This window comes from Stomoxys calcitrans, chromosome 1 (assembly GCF_963082655.1).
Source record: "Stomoxys calcitrans chromosome 1, idStoCalc2.1, whole genome shotgun sequence".
NCBI classification, from domain to species: domain Eukaryota; kingdom Metazoa; phylum Arthropoda; class Insecta; order Diptera; family Muscidae; genus Stomoxys; species Stomoxys calcitrans.
This window is the reverse complement of record NC_081552.1, coordinates 250,289,219-250,305,262: the sequence shown is the minus strand read 5'-3', so window position 1 is coordinate 250,305,262 and position 16,044 is coordinate 250,289,219. Positions and strand designations below refer to the sequence as shown.

The following is a 16,044-nucleotide window of genomic DNA, read 5'->3' as shown; positions in this document are numbered from 1 at the left end:
AAATCCAATGGAAATTGTATCACATTTGTTGCAGTTTTTCCCCTCTTCTTCTTGTTTCACTGTTTCTCCTTTTAATCCAAAGACCTTTTGAGGAAAAGAGAAACACTTGCAGAAAAAGGGTTCTTCCGGCCATGAAATGATTATGGGGTGTCGTTGGCAAACAAAAAATGTTTGCCAAGCTACTACACCTTGCTTCCTTAGTTGGTTTGTCCAAACACAGTGGTCGTTTCGATGGATGGATGTTGGCAAGACAACAGACAAGAGCTGTGAAGTGAATGTCATGGTGCTTTAAAGTGAATGGAAAAAAAAGCTTTGGCCCAAAGAAAAGGTGAAAATGTGTAACAATGATTGGAAAATCAGCAGAGTCGAATATTATGTAGCCTACACTATGAATGGCAGAGGTTTCCTGGGTTCCAATCCTGGCGAGAACATCAGAAACATTTTTCAGCAGTGATTATCTGCTCCCAATGCTTGCGACATTTGTAGGACCTATGCCATTTGATAAAATGATATGGCAGCCATGTAGAAACTGCTCCCCAAAGAAGTGTTACACTGCGGCATGCCGTCCGGACTCGGCTATATAAAAGAGGCCTTTCATCATTGAGATTACACTTGAATCGGACAGCACTCATTGATACGTGAGAAGTTTGTTACTGTCTTAAATGAAGGAGTTTCACTTTGGCCATGTTCATGGACAAATTTGCATTAACACTATGAACAGCATTTGAATAATATAGTCCAACTGGATCATGATACATGCAGTAGAATACAGAATTCTCAACAATGGATTGTTGCCCCTGACAAGGCGACTATACTCAAAAATGGCATATTCAAGACAAATTTGGAGAGAGAACGACTGAAGAATACCTTCTCTTTTTAAATTTTTTCAATATTTCGATTACAGCCAAGAGGATGATCAATCCTAAATATACAATCATCAAATACGATTCTGATATCCAGTTTTAGGGCCAAGTTTCTGGAACATGAACTTGTGGTGCGTGGTATAAAAAAAAACTCCCTCGCGAGAGTTTTCCAGAAAATTTCGGGTGTCGCGTAATGGTGCCTTATAGATTTGTTGTTCTTACCGTAGCAGTCTGTCTGCACTGAGGCGGCAGCCCTTGGCCGATGAAGGACTTCATCGGGTTAATATGGCATGTAGAACCGCTGCCATGGTATTGCTATAGATTTGTCGAAATGTGGGAGGTAATGGGTTTTTGAAATTTCCCTCCCTTTATATTGTAGGGTACAAACCAGCCTTTAATTAAATTAACTTCAACACCATATTTGAAAATTTTTTAAGATTCGATTAAAAAATGATTGCATCATTTAATTTTTTAATTCTCACGATCACGATTTTGATTGAAAAAACCTAGATTCAATGAAAAAATTAATTTAATCAATTAATTTTTTAATTAAAAGTGGCAAAAATCTTAATCACGGCAGTAATTTAAAAAATTCATATTCGATTAAAAATGATTGAATCAATTAATTTTTTAATTGAGAACGATTTTAGTGTCAATTACATTTTTAATTGAAATTTTTATTAGCGAAGTTCTTTTCACTGTGCAGCACGAAACCAAAACCAAAAACCGCACCAAAACTAACCTTTCTCAAAGTAAAAGGTAATAAAACCTCTCCACAAAAGGGTACTAAAACTACCCTTTTCCTCAAAAAGGGTACTAAAACTACCCTTTCTCTTAAAAAGGGTACTAAAACTACCCTTTTTCTCAATAAGGGTACTAAAACTACCCTTTTTCTCAAAAAGGGTACTAAAACTACCCTTTTTCTCAAAAAGGGTACTTAAACTACCCTTTTTTCTTAAAAAGAGTACTAAAACTAACCATTCTCCAAATAAGGGTACTCAAACTTCCCTTTCCCCAAAAAGGACTAAACTACCCTTTCTCCAAAAAAGGGTACTTAAACTATCCTTTCTCCACAAAAGAGTACTAAAACTACCCATTCTCCACAAAAGGGTACTTAAACTACCCTTTTTTCTTAAAAAGGGTACGAAAACTACCCTTTCTCGACAAAAGGGTACTAAAACTACCCTCTCTCCAAAAAAGGGTACAAAACTAACCTTTCTCCAAAAAAAAGTACTAAAACTAACCATTCTCCAAATAAGGGTACTCAAACTTCCCTTCCCCAAAAGGACTAAACTACCCTTTCTCCAAAAAAGGGTACTTAAATTATCCGTTCTCCACAAAAGGGTACTAAAACTACCCTTTCTCCACAAAAGGGTACTTAAACTACCCTTTTTTCGAAAAAGGGTACTAAAACTAACCATTCTCCAAATAAGGGTACTAAAACTACCCTCTCTCTAAAAAAGGGTACAAAACTACCCTTTCTTCAAAAAAGGGTACTAAAACTAACCATTCTCCAAATAAGGGTACTCAAACTTCCCTTTCCCCAAAAGGACTAAAATACCCTTTCTCCAAAAAAGGGTACTTAAACTAACCATTCTCCAAAAAGATACTAAACCTACCCTTTCTCCAAAAAAGGGTACTTAAACTACCCTTTTTTCGAAAAAGGGTACTAAAACTAACCATTCTCCAAATAAGGGTACTAAAACTTCCCTTTCTCCAAAAAAGGGTACTAAACCTGCCCTTCCTCCAAAAAAGGAGTACTAAAACTACGCTTTCTCCATAAAGGGTACCCTTTTTTGGAGAAAGGGTAATTTAAGTATCCTTTTTGGGGAAAGGGTAGTTTTATTACCCTTTTTGGAGAAAGGGTAGTTTTAGTACTCTTTTTTTGGAGGAAGGGCAGGTTTAGTACCCTTTTTTGGAGAAAGGATAGTTTAAGTACCCTTTTTGGAGAATGGGTAGTTTTAGTACTTTTTTTTGGAGAAAGGTTAGATTTAGTAGCCTGTGCTTGAAGAAAGGGTAGTTTTAGTACAATTTTTATGAAAAAAAGGTACTTTTAGTATCATTTTTGAGAAAAAGGGTAGTTTTATTAGTACCCTTTTTGAGAAAAAATCCTTTCTCAAACTAAAATGTACTAAAACTAGCCTTTCCAAAGTAAAAGGTACTAAGCTACTCTTTCTCAAAGTAAAAGTTACTAGAACTACCCTTTCTCAAAATTAAAGATACCAAAAAATAGTCATTATCAAAGTAAAATGTACTAAAACTACCCTTACTTAAAATAAAAGCTACTAAGACAACCCTTTCCCAAAATAAAAGGTACTAAAACTAACCTTTCTCCAAAAAAGGGTACTAAAACTATCCTTTCTCAAAGTAAAATGTACTAAACCTAGACTTTCCAAAGTAAAAGGTACTAGACTACCCTTTCTTAAAGTAAAAGTTACTAGAACTACTCTTTCTGAAAGTAAAAGATGACAAAAAAAGTCTTTCTCAAAGTAAAAAGTACTAAAACTACCCTTTCTCAAAGTAAAATGTACTTAAACTACCATTACCCAAAATAAAAGTTACTAAAACCACCCTTCTCAAAGTAAAAGTTACTAAAACTACCCTTCCTCAAAGCAAAAGGTACGAAAATTAGCCTTCCCAAAGTAAAAAGTACTAAACTACCCTTTCTCAAAGTTAGTACAACTGCCCTTTCTCAAAGTAGAATGTACTAAAACTAGTTTTTCTCAAAGTAAAAGGTACTAAAACTACCTTTCCTCAAAGTTAAAGGTACTAAAACTTGCCCTACTGAAAGTAAAAGGTATTAAAACCAACTTTTCTCAAAGTAAGTACAACAGTCCTTTCTCAAAGTAAAATGTACTAAAACTAGTTTTTCTCAGAGTATAAAGTACTAAAACTACACTTTCTCAAAGTAAAAGGTGCTAAAACGGCCCTTCCCAAAGTGAAAGGTTCGAAAACTACCCTCCCCCTTACCCATCCCGAGATGGGTACACCAATTTATGCCAAATTTTGTTTGCGACTTATGGCGACCCAAAAACTAGCAACAGGTATATAACTTGGGAGTCCAAAAACATTGGGGATCGTCCCACACACAATATGGGTATCAAATGAAAGACAGTTAAAAGTAGGACGCATAGTTTAGGAGGTACAGCACTTTTAAGTGTTTCAAGGGAAAATTTCGATTTTTAATGGACTTTCGATGCATTTTTGAATTTTTTGATGGAGTCACGAATAAAAGCCCATTTCCCTTTGGGACGCATAGTTTTGGAGATACAGCCATTTTAAGTTTTTCAAGGGAAATTTCAGTTTTTAATGGACTTTCGACGGATTTTTCCAATTTTTGATGGAGTCTCGAATTAAGGCCCATTTCCCTCTAGGACGCATAGTTTAGGAGATACAGCCATTTTAAGTTTTACAAGTGAAATTTCGATTTCTAATGGATTTTCAATGAAATTTTTAATTTTTTGATGGTGTCACAATTTATGGCTCATTTCCCTCTAGGACGATTTTAAGTTTTGCAAGTGAAATATCGACTTCTAATGGATTTTCAATGAAATTTTTAATTTTTTGATGGTGGCACGAATTAAGGCCCATTTCCCTTTAGGACGCTTAGTTTAGGAGATACAGCCATTTATGGATTTTCAATGAAATTTTTAATTTTTTGATGGTGTCACGAATTAAGGCCCATTTCCCTCTAGGACGCTTAGTTTAGGAGATACAGCCATTTTAAGTTTTGCAAGTGAAATTTCGACTTCTAATGGATTTTCAATGAAATTTGTGATATTTTGATGGTGTCACGAATTAAGGCCCATTTCCTTCTAAGACGCTTAGTTTAGGAGATACAGCCATTTTAAGTTTTGCAAGTGAAATTTTGACTTCTAATGGATTTTCAGTTTTGCAAGTGAAATTTTGACTTCAAATAGATTTTCAATGAAATTTTTAATTTTTTTAAGGTGTCACGAATTAAGGCCCATTTCCCTCTAGGACGCTTAGTTTAGGAGATACAGCCATTTTAAGTTTTGCAAGTGAAATTTCGACTAATGGATTTTCAATGAAATTTTTAATTTTTTGATGGTGTCACGAATTAAGGCCCATTTCCCTCTAGGACGCTTAGTTTAGGAGATACAGCCATTTTAAGTTTTGCATGTAAAATTTCGATTTCTAATGGATTTTCAATGAAATTTTGAATTTTTTAATGGAGTCACGAATTAAAGTCCATCTCCCTTTAGGACGCATAGTTGAGGAGATGCAGCCATTTTAAGTTTTCCAAGGGAAATTTCAATTTTTAATGGACTTTCGATGGATTTTTGAATTTATTGAAGGAGTCACGAATTAAGGCCCATTTCCCTTAAGGAAGCATAGTTTAGGAGATACAGCCATTTTAAGTTTACCAAGTGAAATTTCGATTTTTAATGGATTTTAGATTTCCCTCTAGGACGCATAGTTTAGGAGATACAGCCATTTTAAGTTTTCCTCTCCACCCTCAAAAAAATCACATCAGGGACATATTTACCGACTGGGACAATGTGGGTATCAAATGAAATAAGGGTAACCCCAACTCCCCAAAATCCGAAGCAGGACATTTCAGCCAGTGTCAAAATGTGTATCACTTGAAAGGTATTTGAAAGTATAGTACAAATCGGACATACAAATGTTGGTCCAAGGTGTGTGTGGGGTCACAAAGTGGGTATTATATGAAAGATCTTAGGGAGTAAACTACGAATCTGGTATAAGTAATAAGGGAGAGAAACTGGGCCTCCCCTTCTCCAAAAAAAGAATTGGTCCAAATTGTCTGTAAGGACGCCTGATCCTCAAAACGGCCATGAATTTGCAACGACACAAAAAGGGTATCAAATGAAAGATCTTGGAGAGTAGACTTTGAAACTGGTATAAAAAATTGGTCGAAAAGCCTGGCGCCGCCCCAGCTTCAAGAAAAAAATCCACCAATAAGACGATAGGCCGGCCAATCGGGACAATATGGAACTTAGATGAAAAGTCTTTGACAGGTCATATCAGGGAGAAAGTATCTAGGACATGTCCTCCCCAGATCCAAGAAAAAATCCACCAATAAGACAATAGACCGGCCAATCGGGACAATATGGAATTTAAATGAAAGGTCTTTGGTAGGTCATATCAGGGAGAAAGTATCTGGGACATGTCCTCCCAAAATCAAATGCCGACAGGGAATTTATAGAACTTAAATGAGAGATCTATGGGAGAGGATTTCGAATCTGATATCAAATCATAGGACAGGGAGCCCAGGAGCCGGCCGCAAAAAAACTCCCAGATATTTCAACAAAATTTACCTTGAATAGGTATTTTCGACAAAACTGTTACAAACGACAACATGAAATTTACCATAACACTCTATGGTGTAGGGTAAAAATAAATCTCCAATAAAAAATATAACTTTTCATTTGAGCCATGTAAACAAGAAAAGAAAGTATTTTTGCACACTTTCAGGCAGCAAAAACTTTGTCGTTTTGCTGCTCTACCTTAGTGCCTGCCCTCAAAAGACATCAATGATGCCAATGAACTTTGTCGTTTTGAGATTGAAAAATGAAAGCAAAAGTGAAGTGAAGTAAAGTAAAGTGAACAATATCCGATGATATTGTTTGAAAAGAAAAAAAATCAACTACCACTACACTTGAAAGTTCTTTTGTAGAAACCAAACAAAAAAAAGGACCTTTTTCCCCAAAACGATGTAAAGGTGACTTTAAAGAGCGAGGATGGGTGTTTAAAAGCAAATCCTCATAAATTCTTATGGCCTAAAGTGAATTGATCCCTCAAGAGTTGTTTACTAAGATTATCCGCTCAACTATCTTGGCCATAATTTTAAGTACAATGCCTGTCCTCATTTTTAGGACAGAATGGCTTTACATTTATGAAAGAGCGAAAACCACTTAACTCTGATTCCAAAGTTCATTGTGCTATTTATATGTTGCCACAATATTTAGGGCCATAAGTAGTTTAATCCTAATCACCAACAACAACAACAACAACACCAGCAGCAGCCACATCACAAGCAGCAGCCAAACTCCAGACCCAAAGCACATAACCACCACTTGGTAGGTTTTTGGCCAACAGAACCAGCCAGAGAAAGAGGATTCCAGAAAAAAATAGTACAGCATTAAATAACAATTATAAAGTAATTTGAACACAGAACCCTAGAAAAGGCAATAGGGAAAGAGCTCCAGCTACTTGGGAAAGGAAAAAAAAAATACAGACAGCAACAACCACAACACAAATCCCTTTTAAACTGTGGCAAAAGACATTTTCAGTCGGCAGTCGGGATAGCTTAGCCAAACCAAATGTGAAGCCAACACAACATGCATGCATTCGCCAAAACTGTGGGAAATGACGGTTATTGACTGAATGCGGTTCTGTTGTTGCTTTGTTAATGCGTTTCAACATTCAATATTAACACTTTTTTTCTGCACCATTTAAGCTTTTAAGCCACAAAGAGCAATCAGCTACCACCGCTAGCAAGGGAGGTAGAGGTGACATTGTGTTCCTTTAATACAGAATTACTCGTTACAGGAGTACTTGTTGCAAGCCATGTGAAATTCATATTGGTTTTTGAAAGGCGGTGGGTGTATCATTGGATTTAATTAAACTTTTTAATTGCTTGTTCAACATAAAAGTGCTCCTGCAAAATCAATTTTGAAACTGTAACTTCTTTGGGATATGGGTAAAATTTAATGAAAAGAGAATGCGTGTTAAAGGGTTAAAGGAAAATTGTCACAAAAACTTCGAAACGATTTATCATTCATACCAGGTTTTAAATAAAAATTATTACCAAATATCCATCTGACATCATTGCCAGCATAGCCAGTCAAATGCTTTTAGCAACACCACACTTTTGCAGACTTTTAAGAAATTTTTTGCTATGCTATTCTTTGAATAGAAAGTATTAAACAATGTCCAAAGCCGGCAAAATATCCTGCAAACGGAAAAAAATGCAAAAAATTCACGATAGAGCGCCATCTATATGTGAAATTTAGAATTATAATACAGAAAACCTAATACAAAAAATCGCAATACAAAAAATCCTAATAATGAAAATCCTGATTAAACCCAAATACAAATGTGGAAAAATCCTAATATAAAAAAAGAAATTCAAAAAAATTGTAATGAATTCTCATCAAAATAAAAATTATTTACAATTAAAAAAAAAAAAAAACAAAAATGACGAAAAATGAAATTACAAATAAAAATAAAAAAAAAAATACAAGTCGTAAAAGAAATATGGATGTCGAATTTAATTCATCACTCAATAGAAGGAATAGGCACAATAGGCACTGAGAAAAAGTGGGACACAACTGTTTACAGGAAATATAATATGGACCACGCTCTTTTCGAATCTATTCAATTTGGATTCCTTAGTATTAAAGAAATCAAGATATTGGCCATTTTTGGCAAAATTTGGTAATTTTTATATATGATAACCCATTTTTCAGAGATAATGGCACACTGTGGCCAACTGAGAAAAAGTGGGATACATCTGTTTACAGGAAATATAATATAGACCACGCTCTTTCCGAATCTATTTAATTTGGAGACCTAAGTATTAAAGAAACCAAGATATTGGTAATTTTTGGCAAAATTTGATAATTTTTTCATATGATGCCCAATTTTTCGAAATAAATGGCCCACTGTGGCCAACTGGGAAATAGTGGGCTGAAACCGTTTACAGAAAATACAATATGGTACACGCTGCTTCCGAATCTATTCAAATTGGAGCCATAAGTATTAAAGAAACCAAGATATTGGCCATTTTTGGCAAAATTTGGTCATTTTTATATATGATGATCCATTTCTCAGAGATAATGGCACACTGTGGCCAACTGGAAAAAAGTGGGATACATCTGTTTACAGGAAATATAATATGGACCACGCTCTTTCCGAATCTATTCAATTTGGAGTCCTAAGTACTAAAGAAACCAAGATATTGGCCATTTCTGGCAAAATTTGGTAATTTTTTCAGATGGTGCCCCATTTTTCAGAGTAAATGGCCCACTGTGGCCAAATGGGAAATAGTGGGCTGAAACTGTTTACAGGAAATATAATATGGAACATGCTGCTTCCGAATCTATTCAATTTGGAGCCCTAAGTATTAAAGAAATCAAGATATTGGCCATTTTTGCCAAAATTTGGTCATTTTTCATATGATGCCTCATTTTTCACAGTAAATGGCCCACTGTGGCCAAATGGAAAATAGTAGGCTGAAACCGTCAAGCCAGTGAAATGCTTCTAGCAACAACATGCTTTTGCTGACTTTTAATTGTTGTTTGCTATGCTATTCTTTGAATAGAAAGCATTAAGCAAGGGTCTAAAGCCGGACAATATCCTCGGAATTATAAAAATAGCTATATTTGATAAACATTTCCAAAAAAAAAAGCAAATTATAAAAAAAATCCTTTAACTGACCACTTTTGACAACATTTGCTATAAGTAGCAAATTTTGATAATATTTTCAAAATTTGAAAAAATTTTAAATACCTAGCAAAATTTCATATGAATAGCAAATTCTGATAAAATTCCCTAAAAGCAGCAAATTTTGACAACATTTCCAGCAAATGGAAAATTTTGATAAAATTTGCTTTAAATAACAATCTTGACAAAGTTAAGAGGTTAGTTTTAGTACCCTTCTCTTAAGGGAAAGGTAATTCTAGTACTCACGCCTTAAAAAAAATTTGTTTTCCTGCTACTTTCTTTAAAAAATAAGTAGTTCAATTATATCTTTCTTTAAAAAATGGAAGTTTAGTAACATCCCCTTTTAAAAAAGGTAATTGAACACTTTCCTTTATAAAATGGTTATTTAAGAACCCTTTCCTGAAGTAAAGGCAACTAAAACTAGGTTTTCCTTCAGAAAAGAGTAGTTTTAGTACCCACTCCTTCAAGAAAGGGTAGCTTTATTACCATCTCGTTAAGGCAAGGATAGTTAGTACACTTTCCTTCGAGAGATGGTAGTTTTAGTACCTTTTTCTTCAGGAGAGGGAAGTTTCAGTAATCTTTCCTTCAGGAGAGGGTAGTTTTAGTAACCTTTTCTTCAGGAAAAGGTAGTTTTAGTACCCCTTTTTCCCAGGATAGGGTTGTTTTAGAAACCTTTCCTTCAGGAAAGGGTAGTTTTAGTACTCTTTCCTTAAGGCAAATATAGTTTTAGTACTCTTTCCTTCAGGAAAGCGTAGTGTTAGTACCTTTTCTTAAGGAAAGGTTAGTTTTAGTACCCTCTCTTTTAGGCAAAGGAAGTTTTATTACCATTTCCATTTCAGAAAAGCGTACTTTTAGTATCCTTTCTTCAGGAAAGGGTAGTTTTAGTACCCTTTTCTTCAGGAGAGGGTAGTTTTAGTACCCTTTTAGTTAGGAAAAATTAGTTTTATTAATCTTTCCTTCAGGAAAGGGTAGTTTTAGCATCCTTTCCTTGAGGAATGGGTAGTTTTAGTCATTTTTCTTTCAGAAAAGAGTAGTTTTAGTAACCTTTTCATCAGGAAAGGGTAGATTTAGCACTCTCTCCTAAAGGCAAAGGTAGTTTTAAAACCCCTTCATTCAGCAAAGGGTAGGTTTAGTATACTATTCTTCAGGAAACGGTTATTTTAGTACCCATATCTACAAGAAAAAGTAGTTTTAGTAACCCTTTCTTCAGCAACGGGTAGTTTCCTTTAGGAAAGGGTAGTTTTAGTAATCTTTCCTTCAGAAAAAGGTGGTTCTTCCTTCAGGAAAGCGTAATTTTACTACCCTCTTCTTAAGGCAAAGGTAGTTTTAGTACACCTTCCTTCAGAAAAGCGTAGTTTTAGAATCCTTTCCTTCAGAAAACCGTAGTTTTAGCAGCTTTTCTTCAAAAAAGGGTAGTTTTAGTACCCTCTACTTAAGGCAAAGGTAGTTTTAGTACCCTTTCCTTCATAAAACCATAGTTTTAGTAGCTTATCTTCAGGAAAGTGTAGTTTTACTACCCTTTTCTTCTGAAAATTAGATTTAGTATCCTTTCCCTTAGGATAGGTTAGATTTAGTATCCTTTCCCTAAGGAAAGATTAGATTTAGAACTATTTCCTTGAGGAAAATACCCTTTCTTCAGGAAAGGTTAGTTTTAGTACTGTTTTCTTTTTTACATGCTAACATCTGCGCTACGGTGGCCTTTTAGTATTCATTCCTTTAAAAAAGGTTAGCTTTTGTTCCCTTTCCTTTATAAACGGGTGCCTTTTCCTTAAAAAATTTTAGTTTTTATTTACATAACTTACCAAGTTTGAAGAATAAATCCGGAACCCTAAAAAAGAAAAAATAAATAAAAAGCGTTAAAAGAATTCTTTTAAGTACATGGGTTCATAGCTCATGACTAATGTTGATTTTGAATCAGAAAAAAAAAATTACACTAATGTTGCAGTTATACGGGCCAACATTTTGCAAATGTCGCCCCAACCCTCTCATAGTGTTGCATTTTTTGCATTTTCAATTGAAAAGTTCATGTGTAGTCATTCCAATCAAATAATAATCTTGAAGGATGAAGAGCTTTCTAGTAATACATCTAATATGCCGTTGGCTAAATAAAACGTTCACGTTCACGTTCACTTTTTCCATTTTTATATATGAATTTTTATTTATTTATTTTTTCCAAACTTTCAATAAATTTTGTCTTCTTCTGCTTCATTTCAAACAAAATTTGCTTAAATGATAGCCGCTGATTTCAAGTTCAAGATTCTCCACCGTAGACTTGGCACGGTGTCAGAAATGCAACAATTTTCCCCACTCTCTGTAGGCAACGCCATTACAGACGAACACTACACCCGGTGGTGGGGTTACATTTTTTTTTTGGAAAAGTGAACACAAAATTTCGACTTCAGTGCAACATGTCGTTCCTTAGTGCAATGTTCATGGACAAAATTTGCATATTGCATTTGCATGTCGAATAAATGTTGCACTTTTTGCACAATCGATATCACCATAAGACTTAGATCATTTTGAGCTATTTACCTATAACGCTTATATTAAAATATTTTATATATTAAACAATTCTTGAAGCTATTTATGACGAAGCCCTAGATGAAGTTTGCTTGCAGAACTTTTAAAGGGCAAGTCAAAATGTACAACAACTTGTTGGCAATATTTAATTGCATAAATTCTATTTAAATGAGTAAACTCCTCCAAAAACCAAGTTTCATAACTTCGTCAGTTTTTCTTCCCTACCAAATTGCATGCTTATTATTATGATAAAATATGCAGTTATGGTCTGTTGAAACAAAAAGTCCAAAAACCTAATGTCATTTCCTTCAATTATCAACTTGAAAGGGGCAGAAGTGGAAAAAAACAAGCATCAGGTTGCAAAAGAAACCTTGCCAACAGGTGATGGCGGCCATAACAAAAGTGCAACCACTTAAATGAAAGTCATTCGAGTCATGCATCCAATGCATGCAACTTTTAATGAAAATAAAACAAAAAAACAAAAGAAGCCCGAGAAGGTCTGGTGGCCAGCTAACTAGTAGGGGTTATGGAACCCTGGAGTTTGTAAAAAGACAATAGGGAAACAAATGATTAGGAAAGGTAGGAAGAAACAAGAAAGGAAGTGACTGTACTATGTATGTTAAAGTAGTTAAGGAAATTTTATTTAAATTGTATTGTCTTTTAGACCAAACTAACTAGACAGGGCCCGCTCCGCTGCACCTTCTTTAACTCTACAATATCTTTTTAGGATGGCGACACTTCGCCCTGAATGTGGATATCGTGCTACTGTAGCCTATGACGCTGAACGCCTGCGTTCGAATCGAAAATTTAAAGCGGCGACATTTGCGAGGTACCATACTTGGACCCAACTTTTATTATGAAATTCCTAGTCTACTCTTGATTACCTTTCATTTGAATCGCATATTGTCCCCATCGTTCCACTTTTATTTTTGGGTAGTACCTTTCGAGTAAGGGAAAGGGTCCGCCCCCTTCCGACATCAAAAAATGATATAGCCAAACTACACAATCGTTGAAAATTTCAAGGTAATAGGTTTCTGTTTTTGGGTCTATACGGTACAAACCGACAAACAAACACAAATTGAATTTAATATATAAAGAAGAAGATGTGTTTTTGCTTAAAATACTAGCCAGCTGTTCCACGCGATTCTACAGCTGGCTAGTATTTTAAGCAAAAATACATCTTCTTCTTCTTCTTTATATAAATTTCAATTTGTTTACATCGTCACTGGACTTCAACAAACCAATTACCGCATCTACCAAAAAAACAAAAAGAGAGGACAAGACTCAAAACGTTGCTTTCTTCTCTAAGCGCAATTAGTCAAAGAAAAACACCATCTCCAAAATTTCAGGCAAATCGCGTAATAATTAAGGCCTCTAGAGGCTCAAAAAATCAAACTGGGAGATCGGTTCATATGGCAGCTATATCAGGTTATATACCGATTTAGACCATACTAAGAACAGTTGTTGTAAGTCATACCAAAACGACATATGCCAAATTTCAACCATATTGGATAACAATTGCGCCCTCTAGAGGCTCAAGAAGTCAAGACCCAAGAGCGGTTTATATAGCAGCTATATCAAAATTTGGACCGATTTGAACCATACTTAGCACAGTTGTTGGAAGTCGAAATAAAACACTTCATGCAAAATTTCGGCCAAATCTGATAAGAATTGCGCCCTCTAGAGGCTCTAGAAGTCTATTCGGGAGATCGGTTTATACGGCGCCTATATCAGGTTATGGACTGATATAGACTGTACTTGGCACAAATGTTGGAAGTCATACCAGAACACTTCATGCAAAATTTTAGTTAAATCGGACTAGAATTGCGCCCTCTAGAGGCTCAAGAAGTCAAGACCCAAGATCGGTTTATATGGCAGCTATATCAAAACATAGACCGATTTGAACCATATTTAGCACAGTTGTTGGAAGTCGAAATAAAACATTTCATGCAAAATTTCGCACAAATCGGATAAGAATTGCCCCTTAGAGGCTCTAGAAGTCTATTCGGGAGATCGGTTTATATGGCGGCTATATCAGTTTATGGACTGATATAGACTAAACTTGGCACAAAAATGTTGAAAGTCATACCAAAACACTTCATGCCAAATTTCAGCCAAATCGGATAAGAATTGCGCCCTCTAGAGGCTCAAGAAGTCTATTCAGGAGATCGGTTTATAAGGCGGCTATATCAGGTTATATACCGATTTAGACCATACTTAGAACACCTGTTGTAAGTCATACCAAAACACTTCATGCCAAATTTCAGCCAAATCGGATAAGTATTGCGCCCTCTAGAGGCTCAAGAAGTCCAGTCGGGAGATCGGTTTATATGGCGGCTATATCAGTTTATGGACTGATATAGACTAAACTTGGCACAAAAATGTTGAAAGTCATACCAAAACACTTCATGCCAAATTTCAGCCAAATCGGATAAGAATTGCGCCCTCTAGAGGCTCAAGAAGTCTATTCGGGAGATCGGTTTATATGGCAGCTATATCAAAACATGGACCGATTTGAACCATACTTAGCACAGTTGTTGAAAGTCGAAATAAAACACTTCATGCAAAATTTCGGCCAAATCGGATAAGAATTGCGCCCTCTAGAGGCTCAAGAAGTCTATTCGGGAGATCGGTTTATATGGCGGCTATATCAGGTTATGGACTGATATAGACTATACTTGGCACAAATGTTGGAAGTCATATCAGAACACTTCATGCCAAATTTCAGCCAAATCGGATAAGAATTGCGCCCTCTAGAGGCTCAAGAAGTCTATTCGGGAGATCGGTTTATATGGCAGCTATATCAAAACATAGACCGATTTGAACCATACTAAGCACAGTTGTTGAAAGTCGAAATAAAACACTTCATGCAAAATTTCGGCCAAATCGGATAAGAATTGCGCCCTCTAGAGGCTCAAGAAGTCTATTCGGGAGATCGGTTTATATGGCGGCTATATCAGCTTATGAACTGATATAGACTATACTTGGCACAGTTGTTGGAAGTCAAATTAAAACACTTTATGCCAAATTTCAGCCAAATCGGATAAGTATTGCGCCCTCTAGAGGCTCAAGAAGTCCAGTCGGGAGATCGGTTTATATGGCAGCTATATCAGGTTATGGGCTGATATAGACTGTACTTAGCACAAATGTTGGAAGTCATACCAGAACACTTCATGCAAAATTTCAGTTAAATCGGACGAGAATTGCGCCCTCTATAGGCTCAAGAAGTCAAGACCCAAGATCGGTTTATATGGCAGCTATATCAAAACATGGACCGATTTGGCCCATTTACAAACCCAACCGACCTACAGTAAAAAGAAGTATTTGTGCAAAATTTCAAGCGCCTAGCTTTACTCCTTCGAAAGTTAGCGTGCTTTCGTCACACGGACGGACGGACGGACAGACAGACGGACGGACATGGCTAGATGGCTAAAATGTCATGACGTTCCAGAATATATATATCGCATATTTCGAGGTGTTACAAATGGAATGATGAAATTAGTATACCCCCCATCCTATGGTGGAGGGTATATCAATTTAGGAATTTGATTTGAATTTGAATAAAGCTGTAGAAATTTTGGCCCAAATTTGATTTTGCTACAAATTTTAATTTTCTTTTATTTATGTCTTGCTGCCTTAATACTGAACTCTTCACTTTTATGAAAATAATTTATCTTAATGTCCAGCGTACCTAGTAGACAGACTTGCAGATAAACAAGACAGCAAGATTAGCTCAAAAAAAATATAGGCCAACAACCCAGCCTAATTTTGTAACAAATAAAAGTTAATGCTTTGCAAACAACTTGAATGGAAAAACTTTAAAGAAAAAAAAACACCCAAACATACAGAAGAAGCCCAAAGTGTATGCCTGTTAACCCCTTCTTTAAAAATGGCTGTATGGCTGGCTGAGTTCGTGTGCCCTGGCAAACAATTATGCTAATTTTCGTTGATAGCATGCCAAGTGGAGGAGGGCAAATAGACTCCAATGTACGAAAAAAAAACTTCTCGTAAAGACCAAATTCACATAAAAGCTAAAGTAGCTCCACTTAAAGATGAAGACCCATAAACTCCAAGTTTTATGAATTTTAAAGTAGCAAAAACTAACTTCATTTCCCCTTTCCCAGCTACACATTCTATTCGCATACGTTCAAAGGGCCAAACTAATTTGGCCTTTAACTTCTCTGGTGTGGTGCTAATGAGTCGACTATTGGTGTTTTTTACTGCATTT

At 35.7% G+C, this 16,044-nt stretch overlaps 1 protein-coding gene across 2 annotated transcripts in view; it reads right to left on the bottom strand.

The window, feature by feature from the left end:
• Positions 1 to 16,044, bottom strand: part of LOC106094432 (tetraspanin-18) — a 152,870-nt gene that overhangs the window by 118,738 nt on the left and 18,088 nt on the right. For both annotated transcript variants that reach the window (XM_059363611.1, XM_059363607.1), the window contains one exon: positions 11,099 to 11,124. The gene's annotated coding sequence lies outside the window, so the exon portion shown is untranslated. The remainder of the gene's footprint in view (positions 1 to 11,098; positions 11,125 to 16,044) is intronic.